Source organism: Scyliorhinus torazame, chromosome 2, assembly GCF_047496885.1.
Source record: "Scyliorhinus torazame isolate Kashiwa2021f chromosome 2, sScyTor2.1, whole genome shotgun sequence".
NCBI lineage: Eukaryota > Metazoa > Chordata > Chondrichthyes > Carcharhiniformes > Scyliorhinidae > Scyliorhinus > Scyliorhinus torazame.
This window is the reverse complement of record NC_092708.1, coordinates 141,672,591-141,691,091: the sequence shown is the minus strand read 5'-3', so window position 1 is coordinate 141,691,091 and position 18,501 is coordinate 141,672,591.

Sequence of the window (18,501 nt, the reverse complement as noted above, 5' to 3'; positions counted from 1 at the left end):
ATTCCACCAACCTTTGTGTTGTCCACAAATTTACTAATCAGACCAGTTACGTTTTCCTCCAAATCATTTATATATACTACGAACAGCAAAGGGCCCAGCACTGAACCCTGTGGGATACCACTAGTCACAGCCCTCCAATTAGAAAAGCATCCTTCCATTGCTACTCTCTGCCTTCTATGACCTAGCCAGTTCTGTATCCATTTTGCCAGCTCACTTCTGATCCCGTGTGATCTCACCTTTTATTTCAGTCTGCCATGAGGGACCTTGTCAAAGGCCTTACTGAAGACCATATAGACAACATCCACTGTCCTACTGCATCAATTATCTTGTGACCTCCTCGAAAAACTCGATCAAGTTAGTGAGACACGACCTCCCATTCACAAAACCATGCCGCCTCTCGCTAACACGTCCACTTGCTTCCAAATGGGAGCAGATCCTGTCTCGAAGAATTCTCTCCATATTTTCCCTACAACTGACGTAAGGCTCACCGGCCTGTAATTCCCTGGATTATCCTTGCTACCCTTCTTAAACAAAGGAACAACATTGGCTATTCTCCATTCCTCCGGGACATCTCCTGAAGACAGTAAGGATTCAAAGATTTCTGTTAAGGCCTCAGCAATTTCCTCTTTTGCCTCCTTCAGTATTCTAGGGTAGATCCCATCAGGTCCTGGGGACTTATCGACCTTAATATTTTTCAAGATGCCCAACACCTCGTCTTTTTGGATCTTAATGTGACCCAGGCTATCTACACACCCTTCTCCTGACTCAACATCCATCAATTCCTTCTCTTTGTGGTGAATACTGATGCGAAGTATTAATTTTGTACTTCGCCCATTACCTCTGGCTCCACACATAGATTCCTTCCCTGTTCTTCAGTGGGTCAACCCTTTCCCTGGCTACCCTCTTGCTTTTTATGTACGTGTAAAAAGTCTTGGGATTTTTCTTAACCCCATTTGCCAATGACTTTTCGTGACCCCTGTCATGATATTCAGATAAACATCATGGTGAAAACACACATACACACTGATGGACAGATCAACGGACCAATCAATACACATGCAACATCACAGCCAATCACAAGCAGGAGCAAACACATTATAAAACGGGGAACACGACACTTCCGATTGATTCCAGCAGGAGACAGCTCAGGGCACAGATCTCACAGCAAGCCACTCAGACATTCACCATGTGCTGAGTGCCTCTCCAAGATAGTGTTAGGGCTGGGTCCACAGGTTAGAGGGTAATAAATGAACCACCGTAACCAGTTTACAAATGTTAATAGTGTTAGTAATAAAACTGAGTTGTACCTTCCGCAATCGTGTTGGTTCGTCTGTGTAGCAGAGCACCCAACACAACATAGTACCAGGATTGGAACCCAGTACCTGTGAGACCTACCTACGCATCCTCAAGAATCCGCCATCCTGCGCCATGGAAACCATCAGCCCGCTGCAGCCGCTCCAAATCGCTGGAAACCTCGGCGTTAACTGGAAGTTGTTCAAACAGCGCTTCCAGTTCTTCCTAGAAGCTACAGAAAGGGAGAATGCTTCGGACACCAGGAAAATCGCCCTCCTCCTCTCCACGGCAGGGCAACACGCCATCCACAACTACAACTCCCTGGTGTTCGCGGAAGGTGTGGACAAGACGAAGTACAATTCGGTCCTTCTCAAACTCGAGCAACACTTCAGCGTTGAGGTGAACGAGAGTTTCGAGAGGTACCTCTTCCAGCAGCGACTGCAGGGTAAGGATGAGCCTTTTCAACCTTTCCTTACACAGCTCCGTATCCTTGCGCAGTCCTGTGGTTACGAGGCCACCTCCGATTCCATGATTCGAGACCAGATAGTTTTTGGGGTCACCTCGGGCGCCCTGCACCAGCAGCTCCTCAAGATAAAAAGTCTCACCCTAGCCACCGCCATCGAAGTCTGCGTCCTCCATGAAAACGCGACCAGCCGCTACTCCCAATTCCAAGCGGCCGAATCGGCACGGCAGGGGTCCTACGAGGCCGAGCGGGTCCAGAACATCGAGTTCTTCCCGGCCCGCGGCCCAGACGGGGGCGGCCATTTGGCGCGCTTTTCGCGGCCTCACGCGCTTGTACGCGCCAAAAGAGACATCGACGCAGAGGGACGTGACGTGCAGGCGCGCTCTATGCAGGACCGAACTGCGCATGCGCGATGGCGCAACGAACGCCATGACGTCACGATGTGTGGCAACTGTGGATCCGCACATTTAAAGCGGCAATGTCCAGCAAAGAACCGACAATGCCTCCGCTGTGGCAAGATGGGCCACTACGCTGCCTGCTGCCGAGCAACTCAACCTGCAACTCAACGCTCCCCAATTCCGACAGCGTCGCAGGGACGTGCGGACCATTCAGCCTCGATACTCCGAATCATACCCGGATGATATACAGACCAGCGATACAGACGACCGGGAAGCCTTCCGCGTTGCGGTCATCGACAGGAACCGGATGTCTCCAAGCAGGACTCACCAGCCGATGCCAGTGAACAGTGTCAATCCGGGTGATGAATGGTGTGCCACCCTAACGGTCAACCGATCATCAAACACATTCCGTCTGGACACTGGTGCCTCCGCCAACCTGATAGCATGGTCAGCCTTCTACGCCTTGAAGGTCAGACCAGCAATTCGGCCATCCCTTTGTACGATGGTCGACTATAATGGAAACGTTATCCCAGCCATGGGATCCTGCCAACTCCAGGTGACGCACAATGCGTATAAGGCCACACTGTCCTTTGAGATTGTTGGTTCATCGAAGGACTCCCTGCTAGGCGCACAGGCGAGCAAGGTTCTCCACCTCGTTCAGCGGGTACATGTTCTGTCTCCAGAAGGCACATCAGACTTCCCGGTTGCTGAATTTAGAGCACAGCTCCACTTGCTCCTCGCCCACAACCAGGAGGAATTCGAAAGCATGGGCACACTGCCCTATACCTACAGAATACGGCTCAAACCGGATGCCACCCCGGTCATTCACGCACCTCGTAGAGCCCCAGCACCACTCAAAGACCGCCTCAAGCAGCAGCTGCAGGATCTCCAGGACCAAGGCGTGCTATCCCGGGTCACGGAGCCCACGCCATGGGTCAGCTCCATGGTGTGCGTTAAAAAGCCCTCTGGCGAACTCCGGATCTGTATCGACCCGAAAGACCTGAACAACAACATCATGAGGGAACGCTACCCCATACCCAAACGGGAAGAGATCACGAGCGAAATGGCCCGGGCTAAAATTTTCACAATGCTTGATGCCTCGAAGGGTTTTTGGCAGATCCAACTGGATCAGTCCAGCCGAAAGCTGTGCACCTTCAACACTCCTTTCGGCAGGTTCTGCTATAACAGAATGCCGTTTGGCATCATCTCGGCATCCGAGGTCTTCCACAGAATCATGGAACAGATGATGGAGGGCATCGAAGGGGTGCGCATATACGTTGATGATGTCATCATCTGGTCCACCACACCACGGGAGCACATCAGTCGTCTCTAGCGTGTCTTCGCGCGGATACGGGAACACGGCCTGCGCCTCAACCGAGCAAAGTGCTCCTTTGGCCAAACTGAGCTAAAGTTTCTGGGGGACCCTATATCCCGGTCGGGAGTGCGTCCGGATGCAGACCAAGTGAGCGCCATTACAGCCATGCCGCAGCCGGCAGACAAGAAAGCAGTGCTACGCTTTCTAGGCATGGTCAACTTCCTGGGGAAGTTCATTCCCAACCTTGCCTCCCACACAACGGCTCTTCGCCACCTAGTTAAGAAGTCCACGGAGTTCCAGTGGCTGCCCGCACACCAGAAGGAATGGGAGGAGCTAAAAATCAAGCTCACCACAGCCCCGGTATTGGCGTTCTTCGACACCTCTCGGGATATGAAGATCTCGACTGTTGCCAGCCAGTCCGGCATTGGGGCGGTACTCCTGCAACGGGACGACACTGCATCATGGGCCCCGGTCGCCTATGCCTCGCGGGCCATGACCCCCACAGAGCAGCGCTATGCGCAGATCGAGAAGGAGTGCCTGGGCTTGTTGACCGGAATAGACAAGTTCCACGATTATGTGTATGGTCTCCCCCAGTTTACCGTGGAAACCGACCATCGTCCCCTGGTCAGCATCATACATAAAGACCTGGACGAGACGACCCCTCGCCTCCAGCGCATCCCACTCAAGCTCTGGAGGTACGACTTCCAACTGATCTACACCCCTGGAAAGGACCTTATCATTGCGGATGCCCTATCCAGAGCAGTGAGCACACCCTCCGATTCGGAGGGGATCGTCTGTCAAGTCGAAGCGCATGTGGCCTTCACATCGGCCAATCTGCCAGCTGACGATTCAAGTCTGGCCCGTATTCACCGGGAGACTGCGCCTGATCCCCTTCTTCAATGTGTGATGCGCCACATGACGGGAGAGTGGCTCAAAGGACAGTGCCCACAATTCTACAATGTCCGGGACGACTTGGCTGTCATTGACGATGTCCTCCTAAAGCTGGACCGGATTGTGATTCATAGATTTCATAGATTTCATAGATTTCATAGAATTTACAGTGCAGAAGGAGGCCATTCGGCCCATCGAGTCTGCACTGGCTCTTGGAAAGAGCACCCTACCCAATCCCACGCCACCCTATCCCCATAACCCAGTAACCCCACTTAACCAACGCTAAGGGCAATTTTGGACACTAAGGGCAATTTAGCATGGCCAATCCACCTAACCTGCACATCTTTGGACTGTGGGAGGAAACCGGAGCACCCGGAGGAAACCCACGCACACACGGGGAGAACGTGCAGACTCCGCACAGACAGTGACCCAGCCGGGAATCGAACCTGGGACCCTGGAGCTGTGAAGCAATTGCGCTAACCGCTATGCTACCGTGCTGCCCCAAAGGCCTATCCACACAGCATGCACAAGCTGGTCTTCGACCCACTGCATGATGGCCATCTCGGGGTTGAGAAGTGCAGACGGAGGGCCCGAGAAGCTGTATACTGGCCGGGCATCAGCGATGACATTGCCAACATGGTGCTCAACTGCCCCACCTGCAAAAGATTTAACCGGCGCAACCCCCCGAAACGCTTCAGCCCCATGAGTTGGCGACGTCCCTCTGGGCGAAGGTGGGTGTGGACCTCTTTCCAGGTCTTGGCAGGGACTACGTCATCATCATAGATTACTTTTCAAATTATCCAGAGGTCATACGCCTGCACGATTTAACATCGTCCGCTGTCATAAGGGCCTGCAAAGACATCTTCGCTCGACATGGCATTCCTCTTACTGTCATGTCGGACAATGGGCCCTGTTTTGCAAGTCAAGAATGGTCTTCTTTTGCTGCTTCGTATGGCTTCACACTTGTGACGTCCAGCCCTCTGCATCCCCAGTCAAATGGCAAGGCGGAAAAGGGCGTTCATATCACCAAGCGGCTCCTCTGCAAGGCTGTTGATGCTGGATCGGATTTCTGCTTAGCCCTGCTGGCCTATCGCTCGGCCCCACTAGCCACTGGCCTCTCACCAGCCCAGCTGTTGATGCATCGCGCCCTCAGGACCACTGTGCCATCCATTCTTGTCCCTACACTCGACCATATTCCAGTACTGCAAAGGATGCGACAGCAGCGTGCTCAGCAGAAGGTGGCTCGACACTCGGGCAACTGATCTTCCTGCCTTGGCGCCTGGAGACAACGTCCGCATCCACCTGCCGGAGGGTGGCTGGTCGCTAACTGCCGAAGTTCTCCAGCGCGTGGTTCCCCGCTCGTTCCTGGTTCGCATGCCTGATGGCTCCATTCGCCGGTTCAATCGCCAGGCTCTTCGCCTGCTTCCACGCTCGCTACGTGATCATTCGCCGGTGCCACGCCCTCCTGTTGTAGAATTTGTGGAGCTTCCTGCCACCTTGCCCATTCCTCTGCTGCCTGTGGCCAGGCCCATTCCTCAGCCAGTGGTTCCTGACCCACCCTTGAGCCGGTCAACCCGAATTTGTCGCCCACCTACTAGGCTGGACTTATGAGCCTGTTTGAACATTGGACTCACTAAAAGTTTTATGCCACTATGTTAATAAGTTTCTCTTTTGTCGTTACAGGAGTTCGTTTTTGATGCCTGATGTTTACACTTGTTTTGTTGATGGTACAACCTCGTTGCTATGTTGCACCTGACACCTTCCTATGTATATAGTTTAGCCTCATGTACATGTTGTAGATATTGCACACACACACATTCAGCTGCACTCAGTACACATCCATATTTATTACCACATAGGCACATATTCTTGTAAAAAAGGGGGGATGTCATGATATTCAGATAAACATCATGGTGCAAACACACATACACACTGATGGACAGATCAACGGACCAATCAATACACACGCAACATCACAGCCAATCACAAGCAAGAGCAGACACATTATAAAACGGGGAACACGACACTTCCGATTGATTCCAGCAGGAGACAGCTCAGGGCACAGAGCTCACAGCAAGCCACTCAGACATTCACCATGTGCTGAGTGCCTCTCCAAGTTAGTGTTAGTGCTGGGTCCACAGGTCAGAGGGTAATGAACGAACCACAGTAACCAGTTTACAAATGTTAATGCTGTTAGTAATAAAACTGAGTTGTACCTTCCGCAACCGTGTTGGTTCATCTGTGTAGCAGAGCACCCAACACAACAACCCCTTTTAGCCCTCCTGACTCCTTGCTTAAATTCCTTCCTACTTTCCTTATATTCCACACAGGCTTTGTCTGTTCCCAGCCTTCTAGCCCTGACAAATGCCTCCTTTTTCTTTTTGACGAGGCCTAAAATATCTCTCGTTGTCCAAGGTTCCCAAAATTTGCCATATTTTTCCTTCTTCCTCACAGGACTGAACTCCTTTCAACTGACATGTGAACTCGGCCCATCGGAGGCAGAGCATCGTGGGTTGGCCTGCTAATGAGATACGAACGCGGTTGCAATTACGCGCTGTGTGTGTCGCAATGACACCGTTTTTGAGGAGGAGGAGCATCACGATTCAGCATCAAACCAGCACCTGCCACAATTTTGGCATCGGGAGCTATTATCCGCCCGATCGCACGCCCCGGTTTCGACGTCAACTAACAGAGAAGCCTGCCTGATGTATCGTTGTTGTTACCTGTGTAATATGTAATATGCTCATTGTTAATGTGCTTCACAATACTAAGAACTTGTTGTACTTTGAATACTGTTGTAAATAAAACTTTACTGTGGTAAAGATTGATTTTCTCAAGGGGGAAAGTCATCGTTCTGAAACATGGGGCTGGATTCTCCGTCCCTCTGGGCCACATTTCTGCTTCAGCACGCCGGCGGAATGCTCCGTTACGCCGGCCGGTCAATGGGGTTTTCCATTGTGGGGCAGCCCCATGCCGTCGGGAAACTTCCAGGCTGCCGGCAAAATGGAGCATCCCGCCATGAACTCTGCTTCTCTTTCCACAGATGCTGCGACCTGTCAAGCTTTTCCTCCATTTTCTGTTTTGACTTTTTACAGACAGGGCAGCATGGTGGCACAATGTTAGCACTGTTGCCTCACCGTGCCATGGTCCTGGGTTTGATTCCGGCCTTGGATGACTGTGTAGAATTTGCACATTCTCGCTGTGTCTGCACTGTTTTCCTCCGGGTTCTTTGGTTTCCTCCCACAATCCAAAGATGTGCAGGTTAGGTTGGGTTATGGGGTTAAGGGGATCGGGCGGGGGAGAGGGTCGGTGAAGACACTGTGGGCCAAATGGCTTCCTTCTGAACCAGAGGGATTCTATGGCGATTTTGATTGGGTGACTTACAGGAAAATACTGATGGGTATACACACTGATGCGCTGTGTATTTTGGCTGACCTGTCAGACAACCCCCTGTTACTGTCAATGAGTATGGAGTAATCTGGCTCCCAAATGGCAAAGTGTCCCTGCTTTGCAGTCTCTGTTCCATTTCCTTGTTGTATTGCAAACCCCGAGGTATTATTACTTGCAGTCCCATAGCTGTTCTGTGGCCAGGTCACTAAATCCTCTGTTCTTCCTGTGAGGATCCAGCAACACTCCTGTCAAACCCACAAGCTAAACCTACACCTGCAGAAACACTCCAAAGCCCTTCCAGAGACATTGCAAAAGCAGAGGTTGTTCTAAATGATCTTATCTGCAAGTTGAATGTCTGAGCCTTTAAATAACACCGTTGCTTTGCACTTCTAGCAACAGAATACATGCTCGACATGTTCTTTGGTGAGCAGTGAGTGAATACATTGACTGGACCTGAGTGCTTGGCGTTTGTAAGCCGTAATCAATAAAAGAAAATAAAAGCAAAATTTCCAGTATCCTCGGTATTTTTGCTTATTTTAATGTTTAATTCACTGCCACTTCTCTTCCAAGAATACCTACCTTGAAGAAGTACTTCTATTTTCTTTGATGGGTTTTCCGTTTGTCTTTTGTTCCATGTGCACTTGCTCCACCTCTTCTTAAATAGTATAAAATCCGTCACATTTCTTCCTCCTTTAACTCTGAGGAAGAGTCGTCCAGACCTGAAAGGTTTACAGTGTTTCTCGCTCCACAGGTGATGCCAGACCTCCTGAATTTTTCTCGCATTTTATGATTTTATATCAATTCAGCTGGTAGGGCTAACTGATGTCAAGCCAGCACCAGTTCAGAGGCTTTTAGCAAGAGATGCACTGTGTGAGCTCCTTTCCCAGCATGAGCACCATGCAGGCCACACCAGAAGCGGCGAGAGGTGCAGTGGGAACCACTAGGAGGGCCACTGGCTTCTGCCTGGAGACAGCACTAAGAATCTGAATTTGGTTCCCGTCTATTTAAAAAGTCCGTGCAAGTGACTGAACTCGACACGATGGATGATGATTCTAAACTGTGGCTTCAGTTTAATTACCATTCTGTGTGGCACTAAGTGATTGCAGTGATGGACAGCTTCATCTGATTAAAAACAAATCACTACAACAGTCTGTGATCTGTGACATTTTGTGGAATTGGGAAATTGGATTTCCTGACATCCAGAAATATTGCAACAAAATGAATGCTCGATATATATTAGAGATTTACAGTTTTAACTTACTATGATGAACATTTTGTCAACCTGTTGGACTCTGCATCAGCATAGCTTAAATAAACTAACTGTGATTTGACTTGAAGATCGCAGCGTATGCCTACTCGATTCCCATGTGACTGCTATACACATAGAAACCAACTATTTTTGGAATGTACCAACAGCATTCATCCTGTGTGTTTTTCTCAGGGCTGAAAATGTAATCACATAATACTAGCTTGGATACAATCAGTTGATTTGTTTTAGAATTAAAAGTGAAGTTTAGCACACATTTCCTTGAGAAGTGTATTAACCGATTCAATAGTTTTAGATGGCTGTTGTCTAATAAAATAGAACTTACGGCCGGGAAATGGATAAACCATTTGCTGGGTTTGATCTTTAACTTTGAATTAATTGATAGCACAATTATCATTTCTAACAATCGCTCCAGACTATATCTGGGAACAATAAATGCTTTAGCTGTTTGAATGTTTTCCATTATGTGTGAAATCAATTATACTCAGCCCCATTTCCTTTGCATAAATCAATTGGTTTAATGTATTCATTGCAGCCATCGGATTAGTAAATAAATGTCAGCACTCATCGTACATGCTTTGTTTGTTAGTTGAAGTTGCCATTTTAATCCGTTGTTGTGATTTGTTTAAAATTTACTAAGTTGGACTTTGAGAGGGAATTGATGCCTTGACGGTCAGAATAGCTGTCTTGTTTTTTTACTAAAGCTACGTTGATACATTCAGGTCATGCTCTCTTAAAAATCATTTCCAATTCTAAAGTGAAATGATTCTCAGCGCACAAATGTTTGTTTCAAAAAATTATGGGGTAGAAATTCATTGCAGTTAATGGATTTAAATATGAGTTTCTGTCTCCAATAGGCAACTGGGCAATCATTGTCTGTGCCGCTGTGCAAGATACATTTCCTCCTTTGCATCACAGCAAGTTTTCATCTGCAAAAAATATAGTGCCTTCATATAAAATTTAAATTCTGAAACTCGAAGAATGCAGACTATTTTGATCCTGGAATCATGAATAAATATAACAACTACTCAGCTGGCCTTGGGAGCACAGATGGCGTTGCATTGTGCTTGGGTGACGTTCGTGGCTGTCTTGTGAATGTGACTGATGACTCTGGCATTGACGCGACTCCTGACGGCTTGAGCACACATGTCGAGTCTAAGCCAGCGGCCTTCCAGAGGGGTCCAATTCGACTCTTTCCTCTTCGGTTACCTCATCTCAGATCTCTCGGAGTCACGTCAATGCCAGATTCATCAGTCGCATTCACGAGACAGCCCTGAACGTCACCCAAGGACAACACAACGCCATCCATGCTCTAAAGGCCAACCGCAACATCGTCATCAAACCAGCAGACAAAGGAGAGGCTACCGTCGCACTGAACAGAACGGACTACTGCAAATAAGTGTACCGACAACTCAACAACCAGGAACTACAGACAGTTCCCCTCAGATCCGACCAAGAAACACACCCGCCAACTCAACAGACTGATCAAGATCTTGGATCCAGACCTCCAGAGCACCCTACGTGCTCTCATCCCATGTACTCCCCGTGTTGGAGATCTCTACTGCCTCCCGAAAATACACAAGGCCAACACACCAGGCCGTCCTGTCATATCAGGCAATGGGACCCTGTGTGAGAACCTCTATGGCTACATCGAGGGCATCTTGAAACCCATCGTACAAGGAACGCCCAGCTTCTGTCGCGATACGACGGACGTCTTACAGAAACCCAGCACCCATGAACCAGTTGAACCAGGAACATTCCTCGTCACAATGGACGTCTCGGGTAAGTGAACTCCAAGGCGGCCTTCAGGACGCGCAACAACACAGAATTGCCGAGCAGAAACTGATAGCTAAGTTCCACACGCATGAGTACGGCTTCAACCGGGACCTTGGATTCATGTCGTATTACATTCACCCCCCACCATTTGGCCTGGGCTTGCGAAATCCTACCAACTGTCCTGGCTTGAGACAATTCACACCTCTTTAACCTGTGATTATCCCTCTCTCCAGTTGCTCCGTCTGGATCTGTAAAGACTTAATTACCTGCAAAGACACGCATTCAAAGTATCATCTTGCACCTTTGACTTTGTCTATTTCTATGTTTCTGGAACCCACCTCTTCATTCACCTGAGGAAGGCGCTGTGCTCCGAATGCTGGGGATTCAAAACAAAACTGTTGGACTTTAACCTGGTGTTGTAAGACTTCTTACTGTGCTCACCCCAGTCCAATGCTGACATCTCCACATCATAATCCAATAAGTCAGAGTAAAAAGCAAAAGAAAGTCAAGCACAGTACAGCACAGCCAACACCTTTGATTATTATGACATTTTATTCGTCCATGGGCAGAATAGTCATGCTGCTTTTAAAACCATGGTGGCACGCCACATTATAATAGGTTCTTTATATCCTCGGAATTCAGAAACAGGGGCAGGATTCTGTGATCCTGAGGCTACGTGTTACCACCATTGGAAACGCCGTCACGTTTCTCGACGGCGTCAACACGGCCTCAGGATCAGCAATTCTGGCGCCTACAGGGGGCCAGCACGGCACTGGAGCGATTCACACCGCTCCAGTTACAACAATAAGACTCCAGCAACAACCAACAGCATCACAGAAAGCAATACCCAACTGAAGAGTCATGGAAGGCCTGCAGTTTCCAAAGGCATTCAGCATATCGGGTAATGTAAATGTAAACTGGAAAATTTTCAAACAAGAATTTGAACTGTATCTCTCATCCTCCGACCTTCAAACTGCCAGTGATAAGCGTAAAACTGCGTTATTGCTACTCCTGGCTGGACAACAGGCTATAGAAGTGTATAACTCATTCCAATTTGAGAATGAAGTTGAAAAGAATAATTTTGAAATGGTCATTGAAAAAAATTGATCATTATTGGGAGCTTAAAAGAAATGTAAAACTCAGGAATCAACTGCAAAAGAAATAAAAAATAAGGCTGGAAGATTCAATCAAAATGTCTCATGTGACTAAAAAATTGAAAAATAGACGTACTGAAACATTGAATCAAAGTTAAAAAAAAAAATTTCCTCCATGAAAGCTATGGCACAGTTAAAAATTCATCGCGCTGGAAAAGACCAATCTACGCAAGCGCACCCGGAGAAACAGAAATGTTTTACCTCGCAAGGCAGAACAGTGCCTGAATTTGAACAAACAGCTGAAGAAGACTTTTGCAGCACCATGAAACAAAATGTTTGCAGCATACAACAAGAAGAAAATGTTAACAGATCTAAAACTAAAGAAGATAAATCCTACATTGAAGAATATTACTCAGATATGGCAGAGAAATTCGGGTTCGATTATTCTGTTAGTAACAGGATTGAAAATCTAAATAGCACTCTACTAATAGTAAATGAATCCAATACATTGATGGAATTGCATACCGTTGCTACGTCGGATAGCAGTAACCGGACAAATGAGCAACCAGAAGAAAAAGACTCCACAGGAAGAACTCCGAAAGACTCCTGAGAGAGAGAGCAATGAAAGACTCACTGAAATACTCCAGAAACAGAGCAATGAAAGAAGAAGACTATGAAGGTCTATCTAGTTTATGTGATCAACAAAAAGAAAACTATGGCAGTCTATCTAGTTTAGTTCCTGAGCCAGAAGAAGCAGACTATGAAGGTCTATCGCGTATATTTGCTGAGCCAGAAAAAGAAGACTCTGAAAGTCTGTCCATTGTATTTGCCAGTAAGGATAACAGTGAAGAAATAGATAATAAGCAACAAAAGGAAGACACTGAAGGTCTATACACTGTATTTGTGAATAGTGAGACAGAGATCACAAGTAGCATACAAGCTGTGCAGGACAAAGGCGAGACTGACAGGTCTCAGCTAGACTGTACAACAAAACATGATAATCAGAGTGCAACAATGACTGAATCAAATGAGAGCACATCAATTGTGAACAACCTACAAGAAAGTGACATCTTGGAGAACTGAACTCCAGAAGATCAAAGATAAACCATATCATCCAGAAGGGACTGATGTCACAAAGCTCAACAATGCATCAGGTCATCCACAGGAACCTGAGATCACAAAGTGCAGTGAAACATCAGATAATACAAAGGACACTGATACTAAAATGTTTGAAAATGAATCAAACAATCCAGAAGGAACAGTTCTTGAGCACAAAAAGAGAAACTACGGAAAAACAAACTGTGCACAATGGTATGATTCTGAAACCGAAGGACAACTAAACAGCACAGTCCAATGCAATGACAAGAAAGTGTTTGGATTTGCAGTCACACTTGACAGACCATGCGGTATGGAAAGCAATTCAGATGGCAACCGAGCACGGTACTGCAGAACATTGTGTAGAACACAGCTACAGGTCGAGGTAAAACAAACAAATGTGTGTGCATACAATACAATATTCATGCATGATGGCACAAATGCCAGGAAGAAAAGGGACATTGATTAGACAGAAAACATGTTATTCCAACAGTTTGATGAGTTCGTATTTGCTTAAAGACCAAAAAGCAAATCAGTCTTTAAGGAAAAGGACAAACAAACTCGAAATCACAAGCACAGAAAAAAGACCAGGTCAGACAACAAAAGTGGTTCAACCAGTCGAACACCTGATCGATTTGGAGTGATGACTTGTTGTACTTCAACACTATCAGAATGAAGACTGAGTACAGACTCAATTTGTGGACTGTAAAAAGTTTTTTTAATTGTTAACTACTGTACAACTTCAGTACTCAATTACATGTAAAGAACATACAATGCTTCTCACTCTACACATGTTTGTAGAAATCTCCAAACATCTTTGAAAAAAAAGGGGAGATAATGATATGTATATTGACTGGGATGTGAAGAGTTAACAAGTTAATGATAATGCTTCTTACCACTAGATGGAACCACAGAGCAGTCATATAAATATCATGTGAATCGGGGATTCTGGGATTAGAAGATGATTCGATGATTAGGAGTTGAGTTAGGAGAGAGCTGGAAGAATGCCAGGCATAGAGAGCAGGAGTATACGTGAGAGTTCTGTAAGTTAGAGATAGCATAGTTTTATACAATAACCTTCTACTTTAGGAATGTGAACAAATCTTAGTTAGTAGTGTAATAAATTTATAGTTTGTTTGTTAACAAAGCTTTGTGTTCTTTATTCAACACTACGCATTCTAGCCATCCAGGTAAAGAAGAAAAGGGAACGCAACATCGCCAACATACATTTTGGCCATGATTTTATAGGGCATCAGCTGCCCCATCCACTGGCCGGAAGTTGGGGCAACACAACCTTGGCCAGGACCCCGATGGGAGTGTAAAACCTTCAAGCAATTAACTGTCCACTTTCATGACTACTGCAGCCTCCAGGATCTGTGGACCAACTGGGAGGCTGGCAGCCCTTCAGTTCCAGCAGCAACACTGGGAGAGGTGGACTCTGTTGGGATTGCAGTCAGGCCAGGACCAGCAGCCAGCCTGGAGTACCTCTAAAGTACCTCAATTATGGTTGGGTGGGCAGTCCACCTCCATGCTCGTAAAATGCCAGTGGCGGCAGGAAGGCGCTGGACACATGCCACCTGACTCCCTCCACCCCGCCTCTCACAATGCTCCAGGAGCCCTGTAAAATTCCAGCCATGATAATTTTATTTAGTTGTCTTAAATCCATTGGGTGGAATTTATGGGTGGGATTCTCTCACCCACTGTGTTTCTCCAGTTCTCAATGCGATTTCCCATCTAGGCCACTCCACGTCACAGGAAACCCATGGGCAGGAGTACACTGCTGGTGGGAAAAGAGAATCTCAACGGCTGAAAGATCTGGCTTATATATTTAACGGAATATGCATTAACTGAATGGGCGGCATCGTGGCACAATGGTTAGCACTGCTGCCTCACAGTGCCAAGAATTCTGGCCTGAGTGACTGTCCGTGTGGAGTTTGCACATTCTCCCCGTGACTGCATGGGTTTCCTCTGGGTGCTCCGGTTTCCCCCCACAGTCCAAAGATGTGCAGGTTAGGTGGATTAGACATGATACAATTGCCCCTTAATGTTGAGGGATGTGCACATTAGGTGGGGTTACAGGGATGGGGTGGGAAAGTGGCCTGGGTGAAAAAGTGGCCTGGGTGGGGTGCACTTTCAGGATGGCCAGTGCAGACTTAATGGGCTGAATGGCCTCCTTTTGCCTTCTAAGGATTCTGGGCGGGATTCCCCATTCCGTCGCACCCGAAAATGGTGCAGCACGCCCCCGCCGGCAGCGGATTCTCTGTCCCAGCAGCCAGCCAATGGGGTTTCCCATTGTGGGCACCCTACGCCGTCTGGAAATCCGCGGGTATGAGTACACTGCCGATGAAACGGATGATCCCACCGACGGAGAATCCAACCCTCTATGTTTCATTCTCTCCACATTATTTCACACTAGCACTTGTATATCCTGATGGATTGGTTCCACTTGTTCAGTTTATGACTTTGTTAAGCTCAGTAATTAAAATGAGCATGATTACAAGAATTCCGTGATATGTAGTAGCTGATTGAGTACTGAGGGATCATAGCAATGTCTGCAGTAAGTGAGTTCCATTTCTTACGTAGAGACTTGCTCAAATTGTGGCCACTTGCAGCAACTACCAGTACCCTAGAGATGATTGTAGTGCATAGCAGCCTGTAAATGTATTCTTGTTGATCAGTAACTGGTGTCAATATCAGCGTGTCCGCTCTAATAACAAGGGAGAACAACATCATTATGCTACAAGCTACAGTTTGTAATATAAGTATGTGGCAATTGTTCCCAAAGGTGGAAAACAACCCAATTATTTACAAAGGCTGTTGGTAGGGGCTGCACTAGAAAGAATACAAATAGACCACATGGTCCTGAAATAAAATGAAATGTTGGCAAGTGGCTACAGCATAATTTCTTCTGTTAATGAGGAGAAACAAATGGGAGTGTAAACTAAGTACCAAGCCAGAAATAAGTGGAAAGGTGGGATTAAGTAAATTCACTAATATATCCTGACCTTCTACAACATCACTAAAATAGTCACATTATCTGGTCCTTGATACATTGCTCTTTATGGGACCTTGTTCAACACAACTTGATTGCCTTACTCCCTATAACAAAAACAGCAGGCGCGATTTAACGCGAAAAAACCCAAAACCCTGTTTTGGGCCTGCAGCACCGAAAATGGCCCCGCTATCTAACGGGACTGTGCTATTTTATGGCCACAGCAGCAAATGCCCCATCGAGGCCACACGTACTTTTTTCCTGCACTGACGAGAAAGAGTATTCACAGATCGGGGCACCATTTTTAAATGCTGCCCCAAATATTTGACCCTCCTCTGCTCCCCTACCGCAGCCTCCGGACCCCCCCACCCCCTTCCCACTGCCCCAATTAACCTCTTAGGAGGTCCTTGAGCCCCCCTCACCCCACATCTTAAAGGCAGCGCACCCCCAGAAATGATCCCTGGTATGGGCAACCTGGCACCCACTTACCTTGACACACTGCCAGCCTGGCAGAGACCCTGCCTTCTCAGCAGTGCAACTCAGGCACTCTGGCAGTGCCATGGTGGCACTGCCAGTCAGGGTGCAGTGCCAAGGTCTGAGTTGGCAATGCCTAGGTGCCCGGGTACCAGCAGGAGTGCCCGGCAGGTACCACCCTGCCCCAGCCCGACCACCCGAGGGCCTCCAATGGCCTGGGGGATCATCCAGGTGCTGTCACGTCTGGTCCATGTTTGTGTGGATGAGTGCTAAACGGCACCATGGCGAGGGCTCCCATGTGAGCCATTAGTTCGCGGGCCTCGTGAGAATATAGCGTAGGCATATTTAAATGAGCCAAATGTCTCATTTAAATATGTTCAACTATTTCACGCCCAGTGAGGGCGGAATCCAGATTGCAACGTCTCGCATGTATTCGTTTAAACTCGTGAGGCATTCTGAGAGTTGCGAATTTCGCAAGAGGTGTCTCGCGAGATTAAACAGCTCAGCCGCATCATCAAGTCAGGCATGACTAAGCCACTAAATCATGCCCAACAACACTTCAAATGCAATTAATAGAATGAAAAGTGCTGTTGGATAGCCTGAGGTTGCAAGTCCATTTTTATATATGTACTGAACTTACGTACTGATTCTTACATCTGAATCCACAGAAGAAAATTAATAATGTTTGGGCCTACTCTACTAGAAATCAGACCCAGTTATTTCATAATGGGGATCAAAGAATTTGTACTTTGCTTCTGTCTTCACAAAGGAAGACATGAATAATGTACTAGAAGTTCTGAGTAACACAAGTTTTTGTGAGGAGCTGAAGAAAATTAGGATTAGTCGAGAAATTGTTTTGGAGAAATTTATGGGATTGAAGGCGGATAAATCTCCAGGGCCTGATAATTTTCATCCCAGAGTTTTTAAGGAATTGGCTCAAGAAATAGTAATCCATTGGTGGACATTTTCCAAAATTCTTTGGACCATGGAATGGTTCCTTTGGGTTGGAGGGTAGCGAGTACAACCTCGCTATTGAAAAAAGGAGGCAGAGAGAAAACAAGGAACTATAGACCAGTGAGCCTAATGTCAGTAGTGGGGAAGTTGCTGGGGTCCATTAGCAAGGATTTCATAGCACAGCATTTGGAAATCAGTGGTGTAATCAGACAAAGTCAGCATGGATTTATGAAAGAAAAATCATGCTTGATAAATCTTCCAGAATTCTTTAAAGATGTAACTAGTAGAGTTGACCAGGAAGAACCAGTGGATATGGTTTATTTAGACTTTCACAAGGCTTTCGACAAGGTCTCACATAGCAGATTAATATGTAAAGTTAAAACTCATGGGATTATGGTTAGTGCCTTGAGATGGTTAGGAAGCTGGTTAGCAGACAGGGTGAAAAAAGTTGGAATAAGTGGTGTTTTTTCCGATTGGCAGGCATTGACTAGTGGGGTATAGCATGGATCCTGAGGCTAAGTGTTGGTGCCGTCGTAATTGCCGTCGCGATTCCCGACGGTGTCAACATGGCCTCAGGAGTAGCAATTCTGACCCCTACAGGGGGCCAGCACGGCACTGGAGCTGCCGATCCCAGTGTCAGACGGGCGCCGCGGGTCTGCGCATGCGCAGTGGCCTGGCGCCAACGCGCGCATGTGCAGTGGGACCGACGCGATTGCCGCGGATTCATGGTGGCTCCCATCTCCTCGCCGGCCCCGATGCAACATGGCGTAGGTCTACAGGGGCCGGCGCGGAACAAAGGAGGCCCCCAGCACTAGAGGCCGGCCCACCGATCGGTAGGCCCCAATCATGGGCCAGGCCACAGCGGAGGTACCCCCCGGGGTCAGACTCCCCTCCCCCCCCACTAGGCCGCCCCCTGGATCCATTCACACTGAGGTCCCGCCGGGTAAAACCAGGTTAGAACAGCACCAGCGGGACTCGTTTGTTTTTTTGTACTGCCGCTCAGCCCATCCAGGGCCGAGAATCGCCGGGGGGGGGGGGGGGGGGGGGGGGGGCGTAGAGCAGCCCCCGACCGGTGCCAAGCCAACCGTACCGGCGCCAA